Source organism: Leucoraja erinacea, chromosome 1, assembly GCF_028641065.1.
Source record: "Leucoraja erinacea ecotype New England chromosome 1, Leri_hhj_1, whole genome shotgun sequence".
Classification (NCBI taxonomy): Eukaryota; Metazoa; Chordata; class Chondrichthyes; order Rajiformes; family Rajidae; genus Leucoraja; species Leucoraja erinaceus.
In genome coordinates this window covers 56,057,924-56,067,798 of record NC_073377.1, presented here as the reverse complement: position 1 = coordinate 56,067,798, position 9,875 = coordinate 56,057,924, and positions in this window count along the sequence as shown.

Here is a 9,875-nt window from a genome sequence, read left to right as displayed (position 1 = left end):
GATATGGGGAGAAGGCAGGAACGGGGAACTGATTGGGGATGATCAGCCATGATCACATTGAATGGTGCTGCTGGCTCGAAGGTCCAAATGGCCAACTCCTGCACCTATTGTCTATTGTCTATTCTTAAAGCAGTAGTGCAGGTCAATAATGTGCATAAAATATCCATGCGATGCTTTCCTTCATCATTTAAGGCATATAATGTAAGAGCAGGTAGACAAAAATGCTGGAGAAACTCAGCAGGTGAGGCAGCATCTATGAAGAGAAGGAATAGCAACATTTCAGGTCAAAATGGTTCAACTTTACGCCGTACTGCTTAGGTATCAACTTGAGTTCTACATACATAGGATAGGAAAGATATACTTGCATTGGAAAGGTCACAATGATTCAAACGTCAGTTTATTTTCACAGGTACACAATTAAGGTCCAGTGGAACTCGAATTCCCATACAGCCATACTAAAAACAAACAACAAGACACACAACTACATAGAAGTTAGCATAAACATTCATCACAGCGGATTCCCCATATTCCTCACTGTGATGGAAGGCAATAAGTCCAATCCTCTTCTTCTTTATTCTCCCACGGTCAGGGCAGTCGAACCATCCGCAGTCGGGGCGATTGAAGCTCCCGTGTTGGGGTTGTCGAAGCTCCTTTGACTCGGAGCTCCCGAAGTCGGGCTCCAACCAGAGATCGCGAGCTCCATGATGTTAACGTCGATCCAAGGTTGATCCCCGACAGGGATCGCTAGCTCCATGATGTTAAATCCAAAGGCTCCCGCAGTTGGAGCTCCAGAAGTTGGTCTCCAGCAGAGGCCGCCAACTCCACAAAGTTAGGCCGCAGTGCGAATGGAGATATGATACAGGAGAAAATCACATCTCCGTCGAGGTGAGATTTTTAAAAAGTCTTCCCCAACGTCCCCCCCCCCCCCCCTCCCCCACTCCCCCAACTCCCCCTCACAAAACAAGCTAAAGAACACTCAAACATACATTTAACACATACTAAAAAAACAAAGAAGGAAGGGACGAGACAGATTGTTGGCGAGGTGGCGATTGCGGGCGCCACCCGGTGGTTCACAGAGGAGAGGTATGACGAAATTGCTCGAAATTGGAACATTGTAGCTTTAGGCAAAGACTGGATAAGCTGGGGATGTTCTCTTTTGAACAGGAGAGCCCAAGAGAAAACTTAATTAAAGTGTATAAAAGTGCATGAGGAAGAGTGCATCTAGAAAGAGAAAATGGGAAGTGCCTGTTTCCCTGAGCAGAAGGATTAAAAACAAGAGGGCATAGATTTAAAGTAATTGGTAGAAGGATTAGAAAGGAAATGAAGAAAAGACTGTGGACCCAGAGGGTTAGAGGAGACTGGAACTCATTTCCTGAACGAGGATAGAGTCAGAATAACTCATCGCTTTTCCAAAAGCATTTCAGTGTCTACTTGAAGGGCTATGACCTAGTTCAAGATGGCAAGCCCTGAGCATTTGGATCTAAAGAGCTCATATGAGTAAAATCAAGACATGCCTATAGAGTATGTAGAGAGTTTTTGGCAAACATGACAAATTCCACACACCCCTCCTAGTGTAGAGGGGGTTGTAATACAAATAAATAACAGATCCTTTCAGCAAATTAAAAATAAAAATGCAATGTGGAGCACCGACACAGCTGAAAAGGTTACTGGTGTTTCAGGGTTTGACTTCAAATGAGGAAAATGTACCTTTTCGATTGCTGCCCTTGGAGCAACTAATTCCAGAGAGAAATGACTACAGCCAAGCCAACAAAATGGAGATGTAATATTTGCCATGTAAGGAATATCAGAAGTAAACATTTTCATGGCCAGAATAATAAAATGAAAATTTATCATCCAAGTAAAACTTGAAAAATAAAAATATTTTATAACACGTGGAAATGGCATGTTAAATGTTCTGAGAATTAAAAAAAACAGTAATTTCTCTGTTTCCAATGACACTACATCATTCATAAGCATTATATTCAATATAAACATTATAATCTATATAAACAATATATAATTTAGAAGGCACAGAAAGCTTGGAGAATTACAAGTGGTTGAGCCAAAGATCTTGGTCTAGAAGTTAATAACAAATGCTATGAAAAATAAGACAACTATCAATGCTTGGAGACATGGTGTAAAAGAAAACCACAAGACTAGGTTTAAGTCTCAGTATCTGTGGCAGGTTCATATGAAATTGCACAGAGGGTGCAATGCTGGGAAACTTGGCACTGCTTTCATTGAAATGCAAGGGAGGCTGTAGTAATGAAAGCAGTGCAGTCCTAATCAGATACTAATGCAGTTTGTCAGCCCAGTTTAGCCTGATTCTGCTTGAGGCTGGCATGAAGTATTCTATCAGTGGAGACAAATGAAGACTATTCAGTGAACATTCCCTCACCAGACGTTCTGACTGAGAGTAGATCATTAATAATTAGATCAAGAATGCAGCCAGAGAAACAGTGACATTCTCACTCAATATTAATTAGCAAAGACCACTGTCCTTCGTGTCAAAGCTTCAGATTCAATTTTAATCTGAATCTGAATCTTTGACACGAAGGACAAAGCTAACTTCAATCATGAGAATCTTATTTTCCTTTGAACCTCATTAATCTCAATATTCTGAAGAATATTTGGCGCTATAATGCTGTGACTATCCAGCGTTAAAAGGATCTCGTTGCTTTAGGGCCACACAAACATCCAAGTGAGAAAATAGATAAGAACCGGTTCCGAAAGGACATTCAAGAAAAATAATAATGATTATCATTTTCCCTTTCCTAGATAAGACCCAACATATTCAGTTAAGATGAACATTAATCGAGAAGCACTCGTTCACAGTGACTCTAACTTCTAAAAGATGCAAAGTGCTGGATTAACTCAGCTGGTCAAGCTGCATTTCTCAGCTGGTCAAGCTGAATCTTGACGTTTCATATCTGGATCCTTCTTCCAATTTCAGACTTCTCAGAAGGGTCCCAACATGAAATGTAGCCTATTTATGTTCTCCAGAGATGCTGCCTTACCTGCTGATTTATTCCAGCACTTTGTCGCTGATTTTTGAAAGTTCTACAGTTCTTTGTTTCTACACTTCTGACTCTAACTTCTCTCTGTACAAAATGGTGAGATTATGTAGTCCACCTTCACAAGGTGGAGGTGTCTCTCCACATGTAATATGCATTTCTGGTCTTGCCTTGACAACCAGGATGCCAGGCTTGTGCTTCGTGCTGTTTGTCATAATAGTACAATGTCTTCATCTTCTCCTGCCACCTCCCCCCCCCCCCCCCCCCCCCCCCCCCCCCCCCCCCGATGAACATTTGCATATACGTTGATGTGTTGTTTGAGGTACAGCCAAAAAGGGAGATCATGGTAAAGAGACTATGAGGGCAGCTAGATTTGCGCTGGAGGGCAGCTGGATCTAAGATTAATGCATCTTCCTTCCTGAATTTTTACAATTTTTTAATAAATTAATCAGCAGTTTTTGTTAGGATGAGCATATTTTAAACATAATTTCTTCTGTCTGATGTAAAGATATTTAAATTTGTATATTTTTCAGTCATAATTATCTGCCCATTAAGATTGCTCAGTAAAAAACCTTAGGGCAAATATTCTGACAGTGTTGTGCAGCTTCTAATGACTTGTTTGGTGACGGAAGCAGCAGTTTGCATTTTTAGTGTCAGTTCATCTCTGTACAAAGAAATGCTGATGGTCCTCCGCTTTTGTGTTAAATCTTTATTACGAGTAACAATCACATTTGAAAATTAATTTTTCATTTCAGAGCAAAATTATTTTGCGGGATACGTCTGCTTAATAAATTATGACCTTATGAACCAAATTAACGTCCTCTTATAATTACAAATCTTTGCAAAATGGATTCTGCTCAGTGGAAACCAATTAATATATCAGTCATCAGGAAATATGATAAGCTTTAAAGTTTTTTTTCTTCTCATCGTTTTTGTAGCTTTATGAATATTTTTGTTAAGACGCTTGAGGACTGATGCTGTCATGTATACTGCTTGCTCAGAGAATTTACCAAGCCTGACAGTACAAAGGAGCTAAGTCAGCATTGATGGTGGTCTATTTCCATCGAATCAACAACTCATTATCTGGAATCAATGCAGCAATAGCAGACTGGAAAATGTAACGAATGATGCGAGATTTCAACAAGTGTCTAATCTATTGTGAGTTTTGAGTACACATAATTTGAGCAGACACCTCGCCTGCCAAAATCAGTCAGAAACCAAGTCATTACATTTACACAAATGTCCCAATAAATAACAAGGATACCTTTGTCATGTAATTTACCTTTGTCAATTCTACCAGTGCAGAAACAAGAGACACTGCATGTTACTATTCGCTGGAATATTTGATTGCACACTTCATTATTTAAATTACTTAAACTTTTGATTGTCATTCCTTGATCACATTCATGTACAGGTGCAGGTTCAATTAATTTAGTTAACAATAATGTGATAATCTTTAGAATCACGAAGGAAATATTGGCAGTCCTTGTGTCCTTGTGTCAAAATGTGGTTCTCATTGTTGGTTCCATGAATGGAGTTGGGAAAAGTGGATGTTGTGTCAGCACCCCCTCCCTTGGATGTCATAGATACATAGATGCAGAAGTAGGCCATTTGGCTGATCCACTATCAGTACCCCATTCCTGCCATCTCCTCATATCCCTTCACTCCACTATCTTTAAAAGTATCTATCTCTCTCTTGAAAACATCCAGAGAATCGGCTTCCACTGCCTTCTGAGGCAAAGAATTCCACAGATTTACAACTCTCTGGGTGAAAACGTTTTTCCTCATCTCCATTCTAAAAGACCTACCCCTTATTCTTAAACTGTGGCTCTTGGTTCTGGACTCCCCCAACATTGGGAACATGTTTCCTGCATCTCGTGTGTCCAATCCCTTAATAATCTTATATATTTCAGATTCAGATTCAGATCAGATTCAATTTTAATTGTCATTGTCAGTGTACAGTACAGAGACAACGAAATGCATTTAGCATCTCCCTGAAGAGCGACATAGCAAACGATTTGAATTTAAAAAAAAAACCTTAATAAGTGTCCTGATTGGCAGTCATCGAGGTACGTTGTTTAGTAGAGTGACAGCCGCCGGAAAGAAGCTGTTCCTCGACCTGCTGGTTCGGCAACGGAGAGACCTGTAGCGCCTCCCGGATGGTAGGAGGGTAAACAGTCCATGGTTGGGGTGAGAGCAGTCCTTGGCGATGCTGAGCGCCCTCCGCAGACAGCGCTTGCTTTGGACAGACTCAATGGAGGGGAGCGTGGAACCGGTGATGCGTTGGGCAATTTTCACCACCCTCTGCAATGCCTTCCGGTCGGAGACAGAGCAGTTGCCATACCATACTGTGATGCAGTTGGTAAGGATGCTCTCGATGGTGCAGCGGTAGAAGGTCACCAGGATCTGAGGAGACAGATGGACCTTCTTCAGTCTCCTCAGGAAGAAGAGACGCTGATGAGCCTTCTTGATCAGCGTAGAGGTATTGTGGGTCCAAGAGAGGTCATCGGAGATGTTGACTCCCAGGAACCTGAAGCTAGAAACACGTTCCACCTCCGTCCCGTTAATGTGGATGGGGGTGTGCGTGCCACCTCTGGACTTCCTGAAGTCTACAATGAGCTCCTTGGTCTTCTTGGAGTTAAGGGCCAGGTTGTTGTCAGCGCACCATGCTGCTAAGTGCTGGACCTCCTCCCTGTAGGCCAGCTCATCGTTGTTGCTGATGAGGTCAATCACCGTTGTATCATCTGCATACTTGATGATGGTGTTAGTGCCATGTACAGGTGTGCAGTCATAGGTGAAGAGGGAGTAGAGGAGGGGGCTCAGCACACAGCACCTGAGGAACGCCGGTGATCAGGGTGAGGGTTGAACAGGTGTGCTTGTCTAACCTCACAGACTGGGGTCTGTTGGTTAGAAAGTCCAGTATCCAGTTGCAGAGGGAGGGGTCGATGCCCAGGTTACCGAGTTTGGTGATCAGTTTTGATGGAATAATGGTGTTGAATGCTGAGCTGTAGTCGATGAACAGCATTCTTACATAAGTGTCTCTGTTGTCAAGATGGGAGAGGGCGGAGTGAAGTGCCGTTGAGATGGCATCCTCCGTACTCCTGTTCTTGCAGTAGGCAAACTGATAGGGATCCAGTATGGGGGGTAGGCAGCTTTTGAGGTGTGCCAGGACCAGCCTCACGAAGCACTTGGTGATGATGGGGGTAAGTGCAACTGGGCGGAAGTCGTTGAGGCTTGCCGCAGTGGAGTGTTTTGGCACTGGCACGATGGAGGTGGCTTTAAGGCAAGTGGGGACAACTGCTTGGGCAAGTGACAGGTTGAAGATGTCAGTCCAGACGTCTGTCAGCTGCGCAGCACAGGCACTGAGCACACGCCCGGGGATGCTGTCAGGGCCAGCAGCCTTACGTGCATTAGTCCTGCTCAGTGCCACGTACACGTCGTAGGGGGTGAGTGTGAGGGGTTGGTGATCGGCAGGTAGCACAGCCTTGATGGCTGTCTCTAGATTGTCCCTGTCGAAGCGGCCATAGAATTGATTAAGCTCCTCAAGGAAGGAGGCGTCGCTGGATGTGGGGGTGATGTTGGAGGGTCTGTAGTCCGTGATGGCCTGGATGCCTTGCCACATGCGTCGGGGGTCGGAGTTGTTGTTGAAGTGCTCCTCAATCCTGAGCTTATGGCAGTGCTTGGCCTTCCTGATGCCCCTCTTCAGGTTAGCCCTGGATGAACTGTAGGCTCGAGCATCGCCTGACCTGAAAGCGGTGTCCCGTGCTTTCACCAGTAGCCTGACCTCGCTGTTCATCCATGGCTTCTGATTCGGGTATATGGTCACCTGTTTGAGGGAGGTGACACTATTGATGGTGGAGTTTATAAAGTCCAGAACAGAGGATGTATAGGAATCAATGTCCGTGTGAGAGTCAAGGGTGGCTTCCATCCGGAGCGGGATCTCTGGCCAGGGATCCTTGGAGAGTCCAGGTTATTTCAATAAGATAACCTCTCATCCTTCTACATTCCAGTGTATACAAGCCCATTCTTTCAACATATGACAATCCCGGGAATTAACCTTGTAAACCTATGCTGCACTTACTCAATAGCAAGAATGTCCTTCCTCAAATTTGGAAACGAAAACTGCACACAATACTCCAGGTGTGGTCTCACTAGTGCCCTGTACAACTGCAGAAGGACCTCTTTGCTCCTATACTCAACTCCTCTTGTTATGAAGGCCAACATGCCATTATCTTTCTTCACTGCCTGCTGTACCTGTATGCTTACTTTCAGTGACTGATTTCCATAATTTTTCCATGTCGCCTCCCTCGTGGCCTAACATAGAGGATCGGTGCAGCCTTTCCCAGACGCACGGGGCTTCAGCAGCGGGGGCAGCGCGGACTCTTTTGGCGCGGAGCAAGCGAGCCCTCGCCGGGGGGGAGCGCTACATTCACTGGCCCATGACAGCCTGAAGCCGCGGTCTGCGGAGCTCCAGCTGGTGCGGCATCCAGAGCCTGGGATCCCTCGTTGGGGACCCCGGAGGAGAAGAGCTCCGGTAGCCGGCCTACGGCCTACTTCTAACTGAGGGCGCGGTGGGGACTTCCATCCAGAGCGGGATCTCTGGCCAGGGATCCTTGGAGAGGAGCTCCGAGCCGCCAGCCCAGGGCCTGCATCATCCAGAAGCCACAGACTGCAGTGCTTCCGGCTGATGTGGCATCCGGAGCCTGGGATCCCTCGTTGGGGACCCCGGATGAGAAGAGCTCCGACCGCCGGCCCACAGCCTATTTCTAACTGTGGGTGAGGTGGGGACTTATCATCTGGAGCGGGATCCCTCGCAGGAGATCCCTGGAGAGGAGCTCTGACCGCCGGCCCTGCGATCTGCGGTGCTTCTTGCTGCGGCAGGGTGGGGACTTTAGATCTTTGATTGCCAGCCTGCGGCCTACACTATCTTGAAGCACCGATTCAGGACTTACCTGGACTTACCTGTCTGCACATCTGGACGCCCGCAGCGACGACTGTGGAGGGTTGTAGTTCCATGGGGGAAAATGGAGGAGGACTGACCAAACTTTGTGCCTTCCACCATAGTGATGAATGCTGTGGTGGATGTTTGTGTTGCATTTTTATTGTGTATTGTGTGTTCTTTTTTTATTGTACCGCTGCTGGCAAATTCATTTCACTGCATTTATGTGCAAGTGACGAATAATACTTGACTTGACTTGACTTGACTTGACTTGATGAACAAGGACACACAGATCTTGTTGTACTCCCCTTTTCCTAACCTGACATCGTTCCGAAATTAAACTGCCTTCCTGTTCTTGCCACCAAAGTGGATAACCTCACATTTATTCACATTAAACTGCATCTGCCATGCATCTGCCCACTCACCCAACCAGTCCAAATCACCCTGCATCCTCATAGCATCCTCCTCACAGTTCATACTGTCACGTAGGTTTGTATCAACTTCAAATTTGCTATTGGTACTTTTAATCCCTTCATCTAAATCATTGATGTATATTGTAAATAGCTGCGGTCCCAGCACCGAGCCTTGCGGTACTCCATTAGTCACTGCCTGCCATTCTGAAAGGGACCCATTAATCCCTACTCTTTGTTTCCTTTCCGCCAATCAATTTTCTATCAATGTCAGTACCCCCCAATACCATGTGCTCTAATTTTGCCCACTAATCTCCTGTGTGGGACCTTATCAAAGGCTTTCTGAAAGTCCAGGTGCACTACATCCACTGACTCTCCCTTGTCCATTTTCATAGTTACATCCTCAAAAAATTCCAGAAGATTTGTCAAGCATGATTTCCCCTTTGTAGATCCATGCAGACTCAGACCAATCCTGTTACTGCTATCCAAATATGCCGCTATTTCATATTTTATAATTGACTCCAGCATCTTCCCCACACCGATGTCAGGCTAACTGGTCTATAATTCCCTGTTTTCTCTCTCCCACCATTCTTAAAAAGTGGGATAACATTAGCTGCCCTCCAATCTACAGGAACTGATCCTGAATCTATAAAACATTGGAAAATTATCACTAATGCATCCACAATTTCTAGAGCCACTTCCTTAAGTACCCTGGGATGCAGAATATCAGGCCCTGGGGATTTATCAGCCTTCAGTCCCATCAGTCTAGCCAACACCATTTCCTGTCATGTGAACTTCCTTCAGTTCCTCTGTCACACTAAGTCCTCTGGCCACTAGTACATCAGGAAGATTGGTTGTGGCTTCCTTAATGTCACTCTGATCCCTTTAATTGGCTGACAGGCCAGGAGAGGCCAACCCTCCGCATCATTGGTAATAGCTGGGTGCAGTTAGCTGGTATAGGTTTGGTCACTATTGGGATTAATTGGTTCCAGGGAGAGGGGGAAGAATGGGAAGAGGGGTAAGAGGGGAAGATGAGAAGAGGGGTGAGGGGAAGAAGAGATGAGGACAAGAGGACAAAGTGAAGTGCCTCCCTGCTACCTGTGTTCCCTGCTGCAAGTTTGAGGGTGGCTGAGAATGGGGTTAACAGGGAAAGATAAATCAGCCATGATTGAATGGCAGAGTAGGGTCAATAGGCTGAATGGCCTAAATCTATTCCTATGTCTTATGACCTTATTTATAAACCATCTTGCCCCACTAGCTACTAAATAAAACATTAACAGGTTAAAACAGCTCTTATTTCCATATGTATTATCTCTAGTTCTCTTCTCATTTTTAATTTTAGCCCTTCTTTCTTGCTGTCTATCTTCTATTAACAGGGAGGTTCTACTGCAGTTGTACAGGGTCTTGGTGAGACCACACCTGGAGTATTGGTACAGTTTTGGTCTCCAAATCTGACAGAAGGACATGGATTGCCATAGAGGGAGTGCATGGCCATAGAGGGAGTGCAGAGAA